The sequence below is a fragment of the Lactuca virosa genome, chromosome 3 (assembly GCF_052849685.1).
Source record: "Lactuca virosa cultivar CGN04683 chromosome 3, Lactuca_virosa_CGN04683_v6, whole genome shotgun sequence".
NCBI classification, from domain to species: domain Eukaryota; kingdom Viridiplantae; phylum Streptophyta; class Magnoliopsida; order Asterales; family Asteraceae; genus Lactuca; species Lactuca virosa.
Genome location: NC_136428.1, coordinates 71,911,996 through 71,921,959, shown reverse-complemented (window position 1 = coordinate 71,921,959; position 9,964 = coordinate 71,911,996). Strand labels below are relative to the sequence as shown.

The window sequence follows — 9,964 nt, the reverse complement described above, 5'->3', positions numbered from 1 at the left end:
AAATCTATAACTTACTTATATTACATAAGAATGTATTAAAAGTGTATAATTAAAAAACTTAATCGTATTTTTTAGGTTTTGAGTATTAATTAAGAACGGTGAGGAGCCCAGCATTTGAATTGATGTTAAAAGTAAAATCGCTTTGTAATTTGTATGCTTATATTCCAAAGTCAAAGTCAACCCTTTATCTACAAACTAGTCCCAGGACTTGGTATTCGGCGCCAGGAAATTAACCAAATATATTCGTAAGAAATATTTTCAATTTATGTTTGAGAAAAATATACTTTTGATGAGATACGTTCTATTTATGAGTTTGATAATTATTATAAAAACGTGTGTGGTTCGAATTTTAGCAAAGACTTCAATCAGAAAGTTAAAAGAAAAAGGCGAAAAATCTGAACATACGTAATATCAATTTGTTCATTGCTTCATTGGTTTTTAGAATGCGAATTAAGCACTCTATAGGGAATAAGTCAACACGCCATATATCTTCAACGCTGCACCTGTATACCCTAAAATAGAATCAGTTGAACACCATCCTCCTTCCCGCATTTTTCAAACACCTTTGAATTGATCACCATCCTCCTTCCGAGGTTTTTCAAACACCTTAATTTGAACTGATCACAATTTTTATAACCCCATTTGAAGTCAACTATATGCTCTCTGCTCTATATAAATAAGCCATTGCTATTGATCAAGCTCACCAAATTAACTAGACATGAAGAAGTCTCAACTTAGTTCTTCAGTTTTGCTCATGGTTCTAAGTTTCTTGTTTTGTGTTTCATGGGCAACGTCCTTATCATCCTCAAGTTCTGGCGATCTAATAAGCTGCCTACTGTCCAAATCCAAGAATGTGACTACCATCTCTCAACTCATTTTCACCCCTGTCAATGCTTCCTTCCTACCCATTTGGCAAGTGGCAGTTCAAAACACCAGGTTCCTTAAGCCCTCCACACGTAGACCATCAGTCATCGTGACACCTATGGAGGAAACCCTTATACAAACATGTGTATACTGCGCCAAGAAACACGGCTACGAGATCAGGATCAGGAGTGGGGGCCATGACTACGAGGGCCTCTCATACACTGCTGATGTTCCCTTTGTTATGCTTGATTTCACCAACATGAGGTCTATAGACGTGGACGTAGCAAAAAGGACTGCTTGGGTCCAAGCAGGCGCTACGCTTGGTGAACTCTACTACAAAATTTCGCGAGAGACCGATACCTTGTATTTCCCGGCAGGTGTTTGCCCAACGGTGGGTGTTGGTGGTTACATGGGCGGTGGTGGCTACGGAAACCTGTTGAGGAAATACGGTACTGCTGCCGATAATGTTCTGGATGCTCGCTTCATGGATGTTGATGGGAATATTCTCGACAGGAAATCAATGGGAGAAGATTTGTTTTGGGCGATCCGAGGAGGTAGTTCTTCAAGTTTCGGAATTGTTCTTGCATGGAAGCTGAGCTTGGTTCCAGTTCCAAAAAAAGTAACCGTCTTTATACTGAATAAAACTTTGGAACAAGGGGCAACCGAAATCTTCCATAAATATCAATACGTTGCACCAAATATCGATAGAAATTTGCACATAAGAACTCAAGTTTTTGCCGAATATATCGGCAACACCACCAAGAAAACCATAAGAATTATGTTTGAAGGAATATATCAGGGCACAACCGACACATTGCTTCCGTTGCTTTCCAGAAAATTTCCAGAGCTCGGTGTTACCCGAGAGATTTGTGAAGAAATTAAAATGGTCCAGTCGACCCTTGTGTTTTGGGGCTTGCCAAGCTCCACCCCGACTCAGATTCTTACGAACCGATCTGCCATTGCCAAGCTGAACAACAAAAGCAAATCAGATTATGTCCGGACACCCATCCCCGTAAGTGGACTCAGAAAGATATGGAGAAAGCTTATCCAAAACGATGAATCAGCGCTTCTGATGATCAATCCATTTGGCGGAAGGATGGCTGATTTCTCAGAGACTGCAATTCCATATCCTCATAGAGCGGGCGTGTTGTTCCAAATTCTCAAGACTGTCAATTTTAACGGTCAACCTTCAGACACAACCCCTACATCCCTCAGGAGGATAGCTTGGCTGCGAAGCTTGGATGCGTTAATGACGCCTTATGTGTCAAACAACCCCAGAGAGGCATATTCCAACTACAATGATCTGGATTTGGGTGTTGGAAGTGCTAACTACGAAGAAGCAAGTGTTTGGGGTGAGAGATACTGGAAGAGGGACAACTTCAAGAAGTTGATTCGAATCAAGGCCAAAGTCGATCCTCACAATTTCTTTAGGCGCCCACAGAGTATCCCTGTTTTCTAAAACCCCCGATCAGCTAAGCGGTTGAAGAAAAACTCAGCAGATGCATTTTATTCTTTTAATTGTTTTCATGAAAAACTAGCAACAATGCTACTTTCTGTCAGTTTCTTTTCCTAGTGTATATCATCTCCATGCTAACAAAGATGTCTAAAAGCATGTGGTCAAATTCTAATTATGAATTTATCCAATAAATACATTGTCTTATTAAGACATTTTATATCATATTTCTTTCTTATACTGCCTCTTGTCTAAAAAATATGTTTTTGATTAAAATAGTTTGGGTCAATACAACTTTAGACTTGGGATACGTACTTTGAAAAACAAAACAAAAAAATAAAAAAATAAAAGAGGTTAAATGTATCTTTACGACGGCCTACACGAACCCGCCATAGCGTTATCATGTGGGGGTAAATCCTCAAACATTATGATCAATATTTTGGTAGAACAATAACTTTAAAACATTAACCTTATTTTTGAATTTTCACAGCTAAATCTTTCTAAACGTATAAAATCTATAAGATATTATATAAACTTTTATTTAGAATGGCTGGCCACCAAATTTTTAGTATGTAAGATTCAAACCCACAACAACTTTGTTTGGAATGCTTAATTCTCGAATAATCAGTATATGTGGGATCCTTGCATGGACGTTGATATAGAGTTTCCCATATGGTATAAGACTATAAGTTGGGGAACATAAATGCATGGGATGGTGGTATAAGACTATCCAAATAACAACATTCTTTAGTCAACCTTGTAGTTGTTAAGTTGGGGATGTAACGTCCTAATTCTCGTTAGAAATTTCAGAAACTAGCATTAATTAATATTAATAATATTATAATTATGGATAAAAACTCTAAAGAGCTTTTAATGAATAGAACGAATGAAAGGCATTCGATAAATTTTAAGAAATAAAATAATAAATGTGAAAATAAAATAATAATAATAATAATAATAATAATAATAATAAATTTAAGGTAAGGGGTTGAATGTGACAAGTTGTAAATATGTCTTTAGTGAAGTTGTCGCCCTTAACCACCAGCTACCTCCTGCTGCCGATGTGTGTGTGTGTGTTTGTTTCAGCCACCATAGGCCACCCTGCAAATGCGCTTATGGTTGTATTACTTTTGATGGTTCACAAATGAATGTAAAAGCATTATTTTCCAATTATTCCACTTATACTTAATCAGCATCATTCTTTGTTTTGGGGTAGTTTGACCATTATTGACCACCACAACCCCACCATCCGACCACCAATAGGTGGTAGTTTTATGAGGGACTCGATTTTTAATACATTTGGTGTCATAAGGAGCGTAATGGGTTGTAACTTAACCCTAATAAGATGATTTTTTTTATGTCAAGTTCCTAACTCTAAATGCTCATTAAGCCAAGAATCAAGACGTTTGGGTTAAGTTGAATTACATATATTGATAGCCTAATAAGTAACCATTAATTATGATAAAAGTTTTAAAGATAAAGCTTAATCATTAAGTCCTTCATGGGACACCTAAAGTGACCTAAAGGTAAATATGATCAATTTCACTGAATCTATCCTCAAACTTCTAAAAATCATACAAGAATATCGAAAGCTCCAAAAATCATAAATTTTAGTCTTCTGGAAAGTTTGATGAGTCTAGTTTCTCTAAACTTTGAATTAAATTACCAAATTCCAATTTCTTGTAGGGTATAATTCACAATCTTCTGAAACTGGTATGTATTGTCACATATTTCATAAGTTGTCTTTCAAAAATTATAATAAATTCATTAGAACTCCGAATGTCAAATTTTCATGGTCTGTAGTTAGATATAGATGTCTAGTTTGCTCCATATCATGGGCAAGATGAAATTCCTAGTGCTACTAACATCGGTTTTCACCATAACCAAACCGGTCCATGTATGTTTATCTAAGAATCATTCCATGCTACCATATCCTGACTTTTATATGCATGTGACATTATTTTCACAATGTCTTCCATTGACCTTCTTTAATAGTAAGTTCAATAGTGAATTTACTATGATAGACGTTGCTATGATATACCGACTAAACTACGATATAAACTAGGATAATCTATCAAGGTGCCTATCGAATCCAATTTTTGAACTAATTCGAATGGAGTTATGGGATTTTATTGTACTATAATAACACACATAGAATCTCTGTTCTATACTTTTGTTGATATAAAAATTTCCGTATAGGTGAATAAACAGGAGATGCCTAAAATATAATTTAAGTGTAGCAAGGTCTATTATATCAAATTCACTATTGAACTAACTATTAAAGAAGCTCGATGGAAGACATTGTGAAAATAATGTCATGTGCATATAGAAGTTGGTATGTGATGGAATTAAATGATTCTTAGATAAACATAGATGAATCAGTTTGCTTATGGTGAAAACCGATGTTAGTAGCATGTTGATGAAATCATGCTTTCGGGGCCTATTTAAGACAACATAATAGTTTCTAAAGGTATCAGATATGATTCAGATATATACTTGATATCCCCGAAAACATGGTGGTCGATGCATGTACATTGCCACCTTCATGTGGTCGTGTAGAAAGGGTTTCCTCTAGGCATGAGCAAACGGACCGAACCGGCCGGAACCGGCCCAACCCGGGAACCGGCTTCGGCCAAAATCAAGAACCGAACCGGCCCGACGGTTCTACCGGTTCCAGGTTTTACCGGGTTTTCGATTTTGGAACCGGTTTGATTTGACACGCTTCCTTGCGGGGCTTGTAACTCATTCAAATTTTAACCAAATCAAGCGTTTTTATAGTCTAAACTTAACTACCAAACCTAACTATGTGTAGGAAAAAGATTCAGGTCAAACAAAACTTAAATTAATTGAGTTATGCTCGTTTGAACAACAAAGTTAGATTATGTTTAATTGTTGTAACATAAAAAAATTCTGATTTGACACCCTTCCGTGTTGGGCTTGTAACTCATTCAATTTAAAACCAAATCAAGCGTTTTTATAGTCTAAAATTAACTACAAAATATAAACTACGTGTAGGAAAAAGATTCAGGTCAAAAAAACTTTAATTGAGTGAGTTATGAACATTTGAACAACAATGCCAGATTATGTTTAATTGTTGTAACATAAAAAAAATCTGATTTGACACCTTTCCTTGCGGGGCTTGTAACTCATTCAATTTTTAACCAAATCAAGCGTTTTTATAGTCTAAACTTAACTACAAATCCTAATCTACATGTAGGAAAAAGATTCATGTCAAAACAAGTTAAATTAAGTGATTTATGCACATTTGAACAACAAAGTCAGATTACATTTAATTGCTGAAACATAAAAAAAATTCTTATTTGACACCCTTCCTTGCGGGACTTGTAACTCATTCCATTTTTAACCAAATCAAGCATTTTTGTAGTCTAAATTTAACTACAAATCATAATCTACATGTAGGAAAAAGTTCCAGGTAAAAAAAATTTAAATTGTGTGAGTTATGCAACTTTCAAAATTTGAGTGAGTTATCTGGTCCGGTTCCCGGTTTTGGGCCGGTTCCAACGACCGGTTCTTACCGGGTTCCGGTTCCAAAAATTGAAGAAATTATAGTAGCGGTCCCACCCGACCGGTTCCATCGGGTTCTGGTCCCGGTACCGGTTCCGGCTGGTTCCCCAGTCCATATGCTCATCCCTAGTTTCTTCACAACTAGCAGTAGTGGCGCATTCAATGTATGGGAAGGGGGGTGCATGGACCCCACTAAAAAGTGGGCCCCACCAGGAATACATATTAAAAAAAAAAAACTCAGCTTATGGTCCCCACTCACAATAGATTTGTCCCCACTACTCCCACTCATCCTCACTTCTCTCTCTTCTGATTTTTCACTCCCAATTTTTCACTTCTTTCTTTATAGTTTTGGCCTAGCATACCAAATGCACTGAGTAGTAACAAAGTTAAACACTCCACAGCCATTGGAATTTAGTACTCCACAACCGTCGACATCGTCTTCAATCGCCACAACCTATCACTGCTGCATAACACCGCTGCAGCGCTGCCAACGCAGTGACAGACTTCGCTCACTACTTGCTGAGCAACACCATCTACCGTCACGCGCAACCGGACTACAATCGTCTGATTTTGTTCGCCACCATCATTGTAAGTTTATTCCCTTTATTTAGTTTGATTTTCCCAAATGGGTTTGATTTGATGAACTGATTTGAATGGTTTATGAATTCTGATTTGGGATTTTTGATTTGTAAACTGATTTTATTTTGATTTAACACTCTCAAAAAATAAATTTGTGTTATGGATTTGTTAGTTTGGCTTGGTTTGCTTTTGATATAGGGAAACGAACTAAGCTTAACAAAGATGGAAAAAATTAATTTTCTTTAACTGTTTTTTTTAATGGTCTTTTCTAATTTAGTGCTTTGTATTTGTTTAATGTTTAATGGTTTTGGTAATTGTGTTTAACATTGTTTAATGTTTTTTTTGTTTAAACCAATAACAGGTGCAATGGAAAGATTTTACAGTAGAACATCCACATTAGGACCATCTTCAGCTGAAATTCCGCAACCTACTTTTATTCCACCAATACCGAGTGAAATTTATTCAAGTGACATTCTTTGGGATCCGGCTGATAGGAAAAAAATTTCAGATTATCACCCTAATTAAAGAGACAATATAAGACGAAAATATTTGATTAAAGGACCATGTCAACCGCGTCTTAAAAAATCCCGTGTAAGAATGTTTGGAAATAAGGAAGACGTTTTAATCCCGCAATAAGTTTGGTGAAATCAACCACTGCAACATTAAAAAATATGTGAAATGATGGGTTTGATGCACTTATATTGGATATCACCTCTTTTTGTGAGAATAATAACAATCTAATGGTGAACATGGAGGAAGTTTATGTTAATCCAAGAGCCTGAAGACAGTACACCAATATCTCCAATCGCCATTATTACGAGTTTTTTTGTTTCAACATGGTTTTGGATATGCAAATTCAAGAGTCCGGTGATCCTTTTAATGAAGTCAGTTCCGAATTGCTCATTTGTCATCGAATTGCTCATTTGTGTGACAGGTTTGAATCCACATGATTCATTTTGTGACTTTGATCTATCAAAGTTACAGAAGTTGATCGGTTTCTATCCACATGATTTTAGCTTTAAAGATAGGTTTAATATTCTAAATGAACTTTCGGTTTACCCCACTTTTATGCAACAAGATGCAAGATTTGCTACTTTGAAGAGTATATTCGACCTTGCCAAAGTGATGGTGGAAAGCAATATGCATCTTAACTTTCCTTTGGTTTACCGGTTATTGAAGTTTTCATTGCTTTTGCCGGTTGCAACCGCAACGGTGGAGAGAAGTTTTACGGCGATGAAGCTTCTCAAGTTAGATTTGCGGAATCGGATTCCGGATGTATTTTTAAATGATTGTGAAAATTTACGCACTTGAAAGAGAGGAATTTTCCAAGGTGACCAATGAAAGTATTATGAAACGTTTCTTAGTTATGTCCCCTCGTAGATTTCAATTGTCAAATGACAATTAGCTGAATGTTTTAATGTTATTCTACTTTTAAGTATTTATTATTATTATTATTAATTTACATAGTCAACGAACAACAATGCACCCCACTTGACTTCCGGGCGGGATCCGCCACTTTCTAGCAGATAGACAGGCTGTTATATTGCTGATAATGTGTTTTTTTTTATTTGACAACTAGCCTGAATGTCTCGTCACAATAGATTGGTCCCCACTACACCCACTCATTTTCTCTTCTCTCTCTTCTGATTTTCCACTCCCAATTTTTCACTTCTTTCTTTATAGTTTTGACCTAGCATACCAAATGCACTGAGTAGTAAAAAAACATTAAACACTCTACAGCCACCGGAATTTAGTACTCCACAGCCGCTGGCATCGTCTTCAATTGCCGCAACTTATCACTGCTGCACAACACCGCTGCAGCGCTGCCAACGCAGTGACGGACTTCGCTCACTACTTGCTGAGCAACACCATCTACCGTCGCTCGCAAACGGACCACCATCGTCTGATTTCTCTCGCCGCCATCGTTGTAAGTTTATTCCCTTTATTTAGTTTGATTTTCCCAAATGGGTTTGATTTGATGAACTGATTTGAATGGTTTATGAATTCTGATTTGCGATTTTTGATTTGTAAACTGATTTTATTTTAATTTAACACTCTCAAAATATTAATTTGTGTTATGGATTTGTTAGTTTGGCTTGGTTTGCTTTTGATGGTTAACTGGGACAACAGGGTGGCCTGATTTTTGATGCCTTAGCCTACGAGTTACTGCTGCTGTGAGTTGCTTTGAGAGCGAGTAGGTAGCAGACAGTAGCATGCGTTCGGAGAGGCATAGAGTACTTGCGATCTGGGATCCAAGGAGGAGGACTTGGGATAAATACGGATGCGGTGTGAAAGGTAGTATTGGGCCCGTACTACTGGAAGCACCGGATCGGTAAGCAGTCCAAGTAAGAATCTTTTGGGTGCTAAGGAACAAGTAGGGGTGAGTGATCGAGTGCGAGTATTCTCGATCAAGTCTCTGATTATTTTGTGCTGTTTTTCAGAAAGACATCATGGTGGGTACGCGCCACAACCCAAGGGGCAGTGGTACCAGTGACGATGAGATACGCAGGATCATCCATGAGGAGGTGGCCGCAGCCATCCGAGCAGAGATTCCTGAGATGTTTGGGTCCATTAAGACCACCTTGATCGAGACATTTGACGAGCGATACGCTGCTGACACTGAGGCTACTGTTGCCGCCGCCACTGCAGCTATCGCCGCTGCTAGACCTCAGGGAGGTGATTCGTTGTTGTTCCGGGAGTTTAGCAACACGAAGCCACCAGAGTTTGACGGGACTCAGGACCCGATCGCTGCGATGAGGTGGATCTATGATATCGAGGGTTGTTTCTATACATGTTCGTGTCCAGATCACTTGAGGGTTCAGTTTGCGTTGAACCAGCTTCGCTTGGGGGCGAAGGACTGGTGGAAGTTTGTGTTGGGTTTTGAGCATTCTAACACTCCTATGGTGTACATGCAACCCTAGAAACCTTGGATCTATGTTTTCTCTAAATACATGCGAATTTGATTTTCCAAGGTTTACTTCCTATCTAGCATGTTATGGGGAACTTGTAATACAAAACTCAAGTAGAATAACATACCTTTTAGTAGCTTGGATTCCTTGATGACTTTGTGAGCCTAGCACCCCAAATGCGATGCCTTAAATGCTTCACAGAACACCACAATACTTGGAATAACCTTGAGAGAAGTTCACTACACCTCAAAATTGGCTAGCCCTCTTTGTTGCTTGTACAAGTGCCGATTTTGCTTGCATAGGGTTCTTTATATAGTTGTGGCACAAGTAGGGTTACACCATGTAAACCCTAATTGTCATGGCTTTCCATATTCCATGATCCATGGGTTTATAACCTCCATGGACTATCCATAGAGCACCTTATGGGTTTTAACCCAATCCATACAAACCATGGATCATTAGCCCACTATACAAGAATAGATTATTTACACAATCAACCCCATATATTTAATTAGTTTCTTTTTGATCACTTAATTAATTCTAGATTAATTCTTTGATCAATACTAATTAAATAATATTATTAATATATTAGTACTTATAATATATTAATAACATTAAGTGTCCTTTCTCTCAT

At 37.5% G+C, this 9,964-nt stretch overlaps 1 pseudogene; it reads left to right on the top strand.

The window, feature by feature from the left end:
* The first annotated feature begins 517 nt into the window (after window positions 1-517).
* On the top strand, window positions 518-2,542 carry LOC145165937 (tetrahydroberberine oxidase pseudogene; annotated as a pseudogene).
* Window positions 2,543-9,964: the final 7,422 nt, after the last annotated feature.